Source organism: Lycium ferocissimum, chromosome 5 (assembly GCF_029784015.1).
Source record: "Lycium ferocissimum isolate CSIRO_LF1 chromosome 5, AGI_CSIRO_Lferr_CH_V1, whole genome shotgun sequence".
NCBI lineage: Eukaryota > Viridiplantae > Streptophyta > Magnoliopsida > Solanales > Solanaceae > Lycium > Lycium ferocissimum.
In genome coordinates this window covers 45710028-45723063 of record NC_081346.1, presented here as the reverse complement: position 1 = coordinate 45723063, position 13036 = coordinate 45710028, and positions in this window count along the sequence as shown.

Sequence of the window (13036 nt, the reverse complement as noted above, 5' to 3'; positions counted from 1 at the left end):
GAAAATAGATTTGATATGCAAAATGCCAAAATATTTAGTTAAAATATAAATCATGCATAGGCTCTTAGAACGATGGTCGCCCGCTGTCGATGGCGCCATACCACGACGTCACACCAGAGGATTTCATATCTCCGTAACCCGACATATCCCGTAACACACCATACCGCCATAGCACAGCATAACACCAAGTATAAACGGAACCCGGCCCTCTGAGGAGGAGCTCGGCGAACCGTAACACAGCATCACACCGGAATATATATCATAATGCGCACGAAATATAACCGGCCCGGGATCCGGTGAACGAGGTAATAACCGTAAGCACGAGCGCAGTCGTGAGTAACCATATGCATAAAATCATAATCATAACTCATTAAATAAGTAAGAAATCCATATGCGGAAGTCAACGCGAAAATAGTATTAAATTTTTTTCCGAAGGTCATTAAGGATAAGCATAGAAAAGCCGCGGGCCCCACGGACGGGTGTCAACCCCATCCGAGCCCGTCTACGAGAGTTGGGGGAATGTTATGTCTCATGAAGTTACCTATTAGGTTTCGGGGCGATCCGAGCTCGTATGCGAAAGTTACGAGCGTTTGAAGTTCGGGACCCTTTTTAGTAGCAAAATTCTTCATAAGACTTTTGAAATTCAATCATTTGAAAACATAAGAACCTTAGTTTTGGTTACATTAAAGAGTACGTCTTTAAGAATGAATAAGGTACACATCTAAGCTCGGATCCTAAGAGTGGAATTACCCCGAGGCTCGGGTCATAGCCTAGTTAGCACTAAGACATGCCAAAGAAGAGAAAGTTACGCCTTACATACCTCGTCCGCTCTCAAGTCTCGGGCGCTCCAAGATCTACATAACGCCAATATACTAAACATTAATCATAAGCATTTAGGCATTCAATTCCAAACGAACATTAAATTCTACCGAAATTTCGGCAGCATTTCCCCTGTAAATACAACACCCCGAGAATTCAACTCGGCCAAATTCAACAACAACCAAACCAACAACCAAGCTACAACATCAATAATCAATTCAAAATACATTCTAACATTAATAGCTCTTTTTACATAACTTCCCAACATTCATAATATTCCAATATACTTACTTCAACTACTTACATTCAAACTAATACCAACATTTATACATTCGATTATTAATCCAAAACCTTCCACACAATATTCAAGAACGTCTTAAATAATTCACACAATTTTCCGAACAACCCAAACAATCCTCCAACTCACCCGAATTCTCCCCCAAACCCGAGAACAACATGATCTACATTCTTTCCTTCCAAATTCATGAATTACACTAATAATCCACACATTAACAATGCAATCCTCATAAGTACAAAAAATCACATAAAATTCGCATAAATTTCCAAATCATCCCATAACTAACATAACATTATTTTGAGTCATTAAACTTGCATTTTTCCTCATAAAATCCATAACGACGATAACGAAAATACTAACGACGATTTGTTCATTCACAACTACACAAAAGGGGACCATACGGCCAACACCATACCCACACACAAAGATGATTTTCATTCTTTTCTTCACTCTACAACAATCAAAACATGCTAATTAGGATTAATCCACTACTCTTAGAACAACACACACATGCACGGCTATACCCCATATGCACGGCCCAACTTCAACTCAACTTCTATCATGAATTTCTTCCTTTTTATCATACTACAACACATATAAACCATTCATAACACATAAAACAAGATTAAAACTCACATTTCTTCTTCAACTTCTCTACTTGCCTAAAGTGGTGGATAGAGAAAACGAGCAATCTAACGCTTCCAACAACACTTCCACGTTAACGAGCACCCTTCACTTAGCAAGTTTGCTTGAAGAAATTATTTTTTTGATGGCTTAAAATTGGTCTTGAATTTCCAAGGGCTTGGCCGAATAGGCCCTTTTTTTCTCCTCCAAGTTTTTTCTTGATTTTTCTAGAATGAATTTGTTGAACAAGATGACTAAGTCATCTTTTTAAATATTTAACATTCACCATCCATGTGGCCATGGCCCACACCAAGGTGGCCGGCCACATGGTGCCATATTTTTTATTTTTTTTTTGAATTTTCCACTTTCCAAAAATAGCATACTTACTAAAAATGGAACATGACTCCAATATTTCCTTAACATTTTCATGACATTAAAATCATACACAATTTAAGCCTTTAAAACATACAAAAGTCTCTACTTCATATCTCGGAATAGTCTTGTCCCCAGCTTGTCGTAATTCACTCATGTTGTCCCGTTGTTCAAAATACGGGATATAACAGTTGAGTTGCTTCCCGAGTTTGTTATAAGGTTCCAAAAGGAACTGATGCTATTGCCGGCCGTCTTGGATGAATGGGCAGCAGAGGCATTTATCAAGGGATTAAACCCTAGAAGTTAGAGCGCCTCATTGAAATTAAAAGAAAATCTATTGAAATTTCCCGCTATAACATGGGCAGATGTTCATAATAGGTATGAATCAAAAATTCGAGTGGAAAATGAACAGTTCGAGTTACCGGCTGGATCAACCGGCTAGAGTCGGAACCATAACAGGTTGCGAAGAAATGCTGATTATGGTTCCGGATTGGGAAAAGAAAGGTATCAGCCTTATGGTCATTCAGAGAGGCCCCATTCGGGGATGGAAAGAAGCCATGGTAACCAGTTTGAGAGAGCGCGCTTCAGTAAAAAAGGTTCAGATAATGACAAATTTATATCAAAGACAGTCTCAATCAATGGTGTTGAAAACCCAAGTTTGTTGGATTATTGTTTCAACGTTGATGCGGCTGGGCTAATTGCAGCTCTTGAAAAAATTGACGATACTAGGTGGCCTGAGCCCATACGAACTGATCCAGTAGGAGAAATCCAAATTTGATTTGTGATTTCCACGGGACTCATGGGCACCGAACTAATGATTGTCGGCATCTTATAGATGAGGTCACACGGTTATTGAAGAACGGACGTTTGAGGGAATTGTTGAGTAATAGAGCAAGGGATGGATATGGAAAGAGCAAAGGTTCAAGCAGACATTTTGATCAGGGAGAGCCTGGTCAGGTGATCAACATGATAATGGGAGGAACCGATATCACAGGAACTCTTTTCATCACGAAAAGGACAAAGTTCTCAATAACACGAGAAAAGAGATCGCAGAACTTTATCCCAGAAGAAGCGATCGTATTCACCGATGAAGATGCGGATGGCATTACTCTTCCACATAATGACGCCTTGGTAATCTCTGTCATGATTGCGGATTGTCAGGTTAAACAAATTTTGATTGATCCAGGTAGTTCAGCAAACATCATCCGATGGAAAGTGGTGGATCAACTATCGATACTGGACAAACTGGCACCATCTTCTAGAGCACTTAATGGGTTCAACATGGCAAGTGAGATAGGAAAAGGGGAAATTATATTACCAATCAACGTGGGAAGAATGCTCAAACACACTAAATTCTATGTCGTTGATGGTGATATGAATTATAATGCGATCTTTGGAAGACCTTGGATACAACGATATGAAGGCAGTGCCTTCGACATTGCATTTGCTTCTCAAATTCCTAACACCGGATGGAATCAGACAAATTCAGGGTGAGAAATCGGCAGCAAAAGAAATGTTCGCTATTGAATCACAGGAAAAGCTAGAACATGAGAGGTGGAAGACATTGGGCCGAATGCTGAAAAGCCTGAAGAGGTGGAAAACTATAAAGTACCGAGGTCGTTCGTAGTCTCAGATGAATCCGACGCAACAAAATCCACCATACATGTTACATCTCGAAAATTTCGAATTTGTTGCCTTGTGAATAGGCTAACGTGAGCTTAAGGTGATTATGAAACTCTTACGAGATTAAGGGAAGTAGTAGATATCTTAAGGTGCATACTATAAGATTTCGAAGTCATATGAATATGTGAAGTTTAGTTGTAGAAGGAAGTGAAATGTAAGTCGTGTTCGGAAAGGTTTCCGCTATAATTGAGCTAATGTTTATTTAGAAATATCTTGAGAGGCTGCTATTGTCACGACCCAACCCCGTAGGCCGTGACTAGTGCCCGATCTGGGCACCCAAACACACCTATCGAACGGGGCCACACACAGATGGCTTATATAGACACAATTATCAAACACTGTCTCAGATTATATCAAACACATCCAGGTATATAACAGAAGCCGACAAGGCTGAGTTTCAAATTCATGTAATTTCCAGAAAAATTTCGGCAGAGTTTCCTTTGTTTTATTGACTATCCAACATAACCCTGCATGCGAAAAATACCAACAAAGGCCACACAGGGCCAACAGAGCAACATATATACATATGCGGGCCGACAAGGGGCGCGCGGCGGAATCGCCCAAACACAACATATACAAACACAACTGTACGGAAGTAGGCACAACCCACAAACATGTCCACAGACCTCTAAACGAACAGACCGAATCAGATGACGGGACAGGGCCCCGCCGTACCCCCCGAACGAATATATACAAATGCACGAACAAATATACACAAAAAATATAAGCTCCGAATGAGAGGAGCACTCCAAATAGCGAGAGGGTGTCCTAAACGGTGGATCACCAAACCGTACGTCCGTACTGCGGGCATGAAACGCACCCCTCGAAGAAGGGGTCGGTACGAAATATGTACCGAGTATGCAAAAGCGAGAAATGTAGTATACAAATCTGAGTCAAAATCGAAACAGAGGTACAGAAAATAAATGCATTTCCAAAATATCAAAATATTACTTTCAAAATACAAGTCATGCATAGGGTACAGAAAATATGGTCGCCCGCCCGTCAATGGCGCCATAACACAGCATAACACCAGAAAGTTTCAAATCTCCGAATCTCCGTCACATATCATACACAGCATATCGCCATACACAGCATCACACCAAATATAAGTGGAACCCGGCCCTCGAGCGAGGAACTCGGTGAACCATAAACACAACATAACACCGGAGTATATCATAATGCGCACGACAACAAAACCGGCCCGGGAACCGGCGAACGATATCATAGTAGGCACGATCGGAGTAGTGAGGAATCATATGCATAAAATCATTGTCATAATCCAAAAGATAAGTAAAATAATCATAATTGAAATCAGAATAATAATTACAACATTCTCTTTCAAAAGTTATCAAAATTTCATAAAGGAACGTCGCGGGACCCACAGACGGGTGTAGACCCGAACTGGGCCCGCCTATGAAAAACGTACTCATCCTATGTCATACAACCTCCTACAAAAATCTCAAAGCAATCCGAGCTTTTCTGTGAAAGTTATGAGCGTTTGAAATTTTGGAATCGCTAAAGAATAAACTTTAAAACAAAAATCAGCTTTCATGTAATCTTTACAACTTATGAATTCCAAGAACATAAGGATCAATGTTTTGTCATGTCAACATAAGAATGCCAAGGAACAAGTGCGATTCATAAACATGCTCGGATTGCGAGAATAGAGGTTCTTAGAGGCTCGTATCATAGCCTACTTTAACTAAGGCATGCCAAAAAGAAAGGTTACTTTACATACCTCAAACGCTCTCCAATATGATCCAAACTCAAGCTAAATCCAACCTATGATTCGGGCTGCCCAATGTCTACAAACAAGCCATAATGTGCCAAACATTAGATATGGATGTTTAGGCATTAAATTCCAAAATTGCCCTTAATTCTACAGAAATTTGGGCAGCATTTCCCCTGTAAATAGGACACCCCGAGAATTTAACTCGGCCATATCAATAGACAACAACAACAACAACCAACCTAACAACATTAATAATCAATCCGAAAGGCAATACAACAATAATAGCTCTCTTTTCCATCATTCAACAACTTTCATAAATTCAATTCGATGACTTACCTTCAAGCCAAAATCGACGCTTAGACATTCACATCCTAACCCCAACCCATACCAACAATATTTAAAGGCATTCTAAGCAATTCATACAACATTTCTAACAATCCAAAATTTTCTCCAATTCAGCCGAAAACAGCCCCCAAACCGAGAACCTCACTTCAACTTATTCCTCATTTTCAAACCATGATTTGTATCCACAATTCACATTCTAACAAAGCTATTCTCATCAATATATAAATTACATCAATTGTACAACAATCTCCAATTCAGTCCGCAACAATCACAATATCAATTTGAGTCAATAAACATTCATTTCCAACATAGAATTCATAGCGACGACGACTAAAACATTAAGCGATATCAATTCGTTCATTGTCATATAATGTGACCCATTTCGACCAACACTACACATATACATATATAGATGATTCTCAATCGTTCTTCACCTTACAATGATCATAATAAACTAACTAGGCATTAATTCATAGCTTCGATATCACCCAACACACACACACACACTACACGGCTAAAACACCACACACACAACTCACTTCCAACATTCCATATTTCATGATTTTCCTCCATTATAACATACTACAACAAGCAGACAACCTTCATAATACATAAAACATAATGAATTTTTACCTTTCTTCTTCAACTTTCCAATAGCCTAGGGTTTCCAAAGATGAAAAATAATGGGTTGATCGCTCCAACGACACCTCCACGCTACTTAGGGACCTCAATATAGTGGGTTTACACCAAGGAATTAATTTTAGGGTGGCTTGAAATGGGAGTTGATTTTCTCTATGGCTGGCCGAGAGCCTCAATGGGGGTTTTCAGCTTTTGCTTCTTTTTTTTTCTAAGTGGATGAAATGAAAATAAAGACTAGAAGTCATCTTTTATCACTTAAATGAAGTGTACAATTCCCTTGGCCCACATTAATGTGTTGTTCCAATTAAAATTGAACACAATTTGTGTGGGCCAACACCCACTATACACGGCCAACCATGGAAATAATGGATGATTTTCAACTTCCAATTTTATCACTTTTGGTCCCAAATTCTCCTAATTATTCCATACCAACAAATTCATGCACAACTTATATCTCAAAATAAAATCGAAGGTCAAAAATTCCGACTTTGTATCCCGGAATAGTTTTATCCTTAACTTGTCATAATTAATCCGGATTGATCCAATGTACAAAAATACGGGTTCTAATAGCTATAGGTCCTATTGTATGATTAATAAAGTGTTATATAAGTGCCAAGGAGGTTCCACGAGGATTGGAAGACAAACGAGTCGACCAGAATGAAATTCGGAGATTCCCAGTTGTACGGCCATTTGTACGGACCGTATAAATTATACGGCCCGTATAATGGTCCATAGATTGCTTCCAGAGAAGGGTGATCCCTGGTGGGATTATACGGTCCAATTATACGGACCGTATAAATTATAAGGCCCGTATAATTGGCTGTATAATCGGGTCGGGTCAGATTTTTATTTTATATACAAGGCCGACCCTTGCTTCTTTTTCATTTCCCACATTTCCTCCAAGCTCTCCAAAGCTCCAAAACCCTTCTCCAAACATATTTCACCCAAACCCAAGAGATTACAAAGATTAAATAGCAAGAATCAAAGTGTTCATGTGTTAGAAGGCTTCCTAGGGTTGGTAGATTTCAATATTTACTTGGGCATTGTAGCTAGGGTTTTTGCACAAGTTGATAGCTGCTCCAAATCTTGTTCCTATGAGATAAAGAGGTTAGCTTTCATGCTTATTTCATGTTATTAAGAATGCTTGGTTGTAGCAAAACTTAGGTAGAAGAAGAAGGTAGAAAATGAAGTCTAAATGTAGCTTTTATGATGTTTTGAGTAGTAAGCTAACCTAAGATGTGATTCTTAGTATGATATGGATATAATCTTATTATGGAAGGTAATAATGGTGATGAGGAAGCGTTTTATGAAAATGTGTGAAAGTTGGTATGAAATTGCTAGTATGAGTTGAGTATGAGAGTGAATATTGAAGGCTTAATGTAATGTGATTACTTGATTATGATGTTGTGGATGTTTGGGAGTTGTATTGTAATTTAGTGGAAGTCGATGAAATAGGAAAAATGCTGCCCAGTTTTCGTTAGATCCTGAATTGTTCTAGTTTGGGTCTAAGAATATCATTAAGGCTTAACCATGGCATGAATCCTTCTAAATGTAGATTTCTCAAGCTTCGACGGTGAACGTTAAGTAGTTAAGAAGACGACGAGGTATGTAAGGCTAACCCTTCTTTCATTAAGGCATGATTCCTTTGCTATATACCTTCTCATGGCTTCCAAGATGTTTCCAAATGACTCCATCCCTAGAATTTTCTAAAGCTCATGATTCTCGATATTTTCATGATGCTATTGCCTCCTTTATATGATAGTTGATCCTCTAAGGAAAGAAGTAACGAAAACGATGATGATGATAATGTTGATGATACTTATGGACTAGTATGTATATGTGTATGAGTATGAATGGCTATTATGTAATACCGAGCTTATATGGCCGGGTATGATATTTGTCGCGGGCACACCACTGCAGTTGGGTAAGGATAACACTGAGCCTTGGTAGGGCCAGGTATGTATAACACCGAACCTTATCATGGTCGAATGTAAGACACCGAACCTCTATGGTGGTATGATACTTCGAATGTATGAATGTATGAAATGGAAGTTTCCCATTAGAAAGAGGGTAAGTAAATATGACGAACGTCGCTAGGGGTATACCTAGCTCTTTCATTTAATGACTCATCTATCTTATGTTATTTCTTATGCTTTCATTATGTCATTGATTATGCTTTACATACTCAGTACATTATTCGTACTGACGTCCTTTTGTTTGTGGACGCTGCGTCATGCCCGCAGGTGGACAGAGAGACAGGCTTAATCCTTAGATTCCTTGTTCGGGACTCGCACAGGAGCTCCATTTCATCCGGCTGCTGTACTCGTGGTATTATTCTTTTGTGTACATACATATGGGCATGACGAGGTTCTGTCCCGTCTATATAATGTTACATACTCTTTTAGAGGCTCGTAGACAGTTGTGTATGGTTAGATGTCTTGTAGCCTTGTCAGCTCATATTTTGTATATTATTTTGTGAGCCTTGTCGGCTTGTGTATATGGATATGGATATGGGCATTGTTGTTGATGATGATATAAATGTGTCGTTGCCCGATGTGATTAGTATTGTTGATGTATAGGAACCATGAGTAGTCCATGTGGCTCACCTAGATGTGAAGATGATTGTACGATAAGAGGTGTATGGGTGGGTTAGCACCGGGTGCCCGTCATGGCCCTCCGGTTGGGTCGTGACAATACAGGAACTGGAGCAAGTTGTTCTTTTCGATCAGCAGCCGAAAAGGAAGGTATACCTGGGCACCGGGTTATCAACGGAGCTCAGGCTTGATTTTATTAAATTTCTTAAAGATAATATCGATTGTTTTGCTTGTTCCCATTTAGACATGACAAGGATTTCGCCGGAATTAATGACCCATAAATTCAGCCTGGACCCGAGGTTTTCTCCGGTAAAGTAGAAGAGGAGGCCCATAGCCGAATACATGAGTAGGTTTGTAAAAGAAGAGGTAACTAAATTATTGAATATAGGATCTATCAGGGAAGTAACTTATCCTGATTGGTTAGCCAATGTAGCAGTTGTACCTAAAAAGGGAAATAAGTTAAGAATGTGTATAGACTTCAAAGATTTGACTAAAGTATGTCGAAAGGATTCGTTTCCTGTAGCGCACATTGATCGGATGATTGATGCAATGACTGGACATGACATGGTAAGTTTTCTTGATGTTTATTCGGGTACAATCAAATAATGATGAACCCGATTGATCAAGAAAAAACTTCATTTATCACTAAATGTGGTACTTATTGTTATAATGTTATGCCCTTCGGTTTAAAAAATGCCGGAGCTATTTATCAACGTTTAGTTAACCGTAAGTTTGAAAATAAAATTGGTAAGACCATGTAAGTTTACATAGATGATATGTTGGTTAAAATTCTTTGTTAGAAGGACCACTTGAGTCACTTGCAGGAAATATTTGAGGTACTCAGGAGATTCAAGATGAAGTTGAATCCGGAAAAATGTGCTTTTGGAGTTGGCTCAGGAATTTTTTTGGGATTCAAGGTGTCAAACCAAGGGATTGAGGTCAAGCCGAATAAAATAAAGGCGATAGAAGAGATCCCGGAGGTATTGGAGAATGTAAAAGCAGTACAGAGATTGACCGGAAGGTTGGCAGTATTAAGTCGATTTATTTCTCGATCTTCTGAAAAGAGTCATCGATTCTTCACACTGCTAAAAAAGAAAAACGATTTCGAGTGGACACAAGAATCTTAACAAGATTTAAGGGATATCTTTCAAGTGCACCCTGTTCTCTAAACCGTTGGCGGATGAACAAGTTCTTCTGTACTTGGCCGTATCTGATGCAGCGGTAAGTGCAGTCTTAGTCTGTGAAGATAAATGTATGCAATTTCCTATTTATTATGTTAGTAGGACCTTAGCAAGCGCTGAGACTAGGTATCCTCATCTGGAAAAATTGGCTTTAGCATCGATAACTACAGCTAGGAAGTTAAGGCCTTATTTTCAATATCATCCTATTTGCGTAGTGATAACTTATCCATTACGGAATATATTGCATAAATCCGAACTCTCAGGTAGGTTAACAAAGTGGCCTGTTGAATTTAGTGGGTATGATATAGAATATAGGCCTCGGACGGCAATAAAGTCTCTGGTATTGGCTAATTTTGTAGCTTATTTCAGCCAAAATTTCCGGATGATACCCGAGGTTGAAAAATAATTTATAGTTTCATCGAGGGCATTAGTTGGGATCTAGACCTTGTTTACGGATGTGGCAACCAACGTAAAAGGGTCCGAATTAGGTATAGTGTTAAAAACTCCCTCCGGGGATATAATCAGACATGCAATTAGAATTGTACAGTTAACTAATAATGAAGCCGAGTATGAAGCAATGATTGCAGGTTTGGAATTAGCTCGAAGCTTGGGGGCAGAGGTCATTGAGGCAAAAACGATTCCCTCTTGGTTGTCAATCAAGTCCATGGAATTTTTTATGTAAAAGATGACAAGATGCAGAAGTATTTGGATAAGGTTCGGACAATGTTGCACCGTTTTAAGGAATGGACAATGGAGCATGTGTCATGAGAGAAAAATATAGAAGTTGATGCCCTTGCAAATTTGGGGTCGTCGACTGAAGCTGAAGGGATCAGCTCGAGAAAAGTGGTGCAGTTGTTGAATTCAGCGTTGAATTCTAGCCATGATGAAGTGAATTTTACCAGTTTAACTTGGGAGTGGTGCAACAAATACATAGACTATTTGTACGATAGTAAGCTACCTGATCGCGAAGGAATCCTGAGCATTGCGAACAAAAGCAGTCTAATATTGCATGGTGGATGGACAGTTGTATAGAAGGTCATTTTACGATCCGCTAGCCAGGTGCTTGGGAACAAGGGAAACGGATTACTTAATGAGAGAGGTACATGAAGGAGTTTGTAGGAATCACTGCGGTGCGGACTTGTTGATGAGAAAGTTAATTAGGGCAGGTTATTATTGGTCCCAAATGGAGGAAGACACAAAAGCATTTGTCCAGTATGATAAATACCAACATCACACTCTGATGATTAATCAACCGGCAAAACTGTTGCATCTGGTGTCACCTTGGCCATTCATGAAGTGGGGGATGGACATTGTGGGGCCATTACCAGCGACTCGTAGTCATGTCAAGTTTCTACTTATTATGCCTAACTATTTTTCTAAATAAGTGGAAGAAGGAGCTTGCAAAAAAAATACGAGAAACGAAAGTTATTGATTTCATTTATGACCATGTCATTTGTCATTTTGGGATCCTTAATGAGATAACCTATGACAACGGGCCACAGTTCATGGGTAGGAAGATAACAAAATTTCTTGATGGATTGAAAATCAAGCGGATCACTTCGACTCCTTACCATCCAAACGCAAATGGTCATGCTGAGTCAACTAATAAGACAATCGTGCAAAGTTTAAAGAAACGGTAGAATTGGCAAAAGGAAGATGGAGGGAGTTGCTACTAGAAATATTATGGGCACACCAAACCATTACGAAATTCAACACGGTTGAAACTCCATTTTCATTGGTGTATAGGGCTGAGGCCTTAATCCCAGTGGAAATAGGAGAGCCGTCTTTAAGGTATACTTACGCCATTGAAGAAGAAAATAATGAATCTTTTCTAGTCAATTTGGATCTACTGGAAGAACACAGAAAAATGGCTTTGCCCAGGATCGTTGCGCAAAAGCAAAGAATGGGTAAATATTATAATCGTCGAACCAAACTCAGATACTTTCAAGTAGGAGATTTGGTCCTGCGGAAGGTCACTCTTAATACCGGTGACTTGAATGCTGGAAAGCTTGGTCTAAATTGGGAAGGACCTTATCGGATAGCAAACATAACGGGGAATGGTTCGTACCAATTGAAAACGAAAGATGGAACAAAGTTGCCAAATAATTGAAACGTTAGTCATTTGAAGTGGTAATATTGTTAATAGGTATGTTTCAATCAAATTTGTTTTTCTTATACTAAGGTTTTCTTCAGGTACAATCGTGGTGGTACAAGAAAGTGGAAATAGAAAACTCGGAAACCCATCCAATGAATTCTGAAAACACGTATTGCACTCTTTTTCTCTTAGACCGGTTTTGTCCCAAGAAGGGTTTTTCTGGCGAGGTTTTTAATGAGGCAACAATGTAAAGCGTGTTACTCTTTCTTAAAGAATGGGAGCTTGATTTGGAATATTACACTGGGGACTGTCAGAAGGAAGATTTCACTATTCGAACCATCATCTTTTGCACTCAAATACTAAGGGGGATATTCCATACCATCGAGCAATTAGAAGAAAGAATGTAATATTCACAAAAGAGAATGTAAATTCTTAGCATAAGAATACTAGGGACTGTTTCCAGGAGTTGATCTCGTAGAGAGAATTCATAACTCCTGGTAGCCTTTTGTGTTTTTTAAAATTTTGTAGTAATTGTAAATTGCAATGGAAAAGTTCAAAAGTCAATAAAAGACTAATACTTCGCAAAAAATGGAAGCTTAAATTACGGCTCGTTTTTTAGAATAAAGTTTAAATGCCAAAGATGAAGAGGAGACG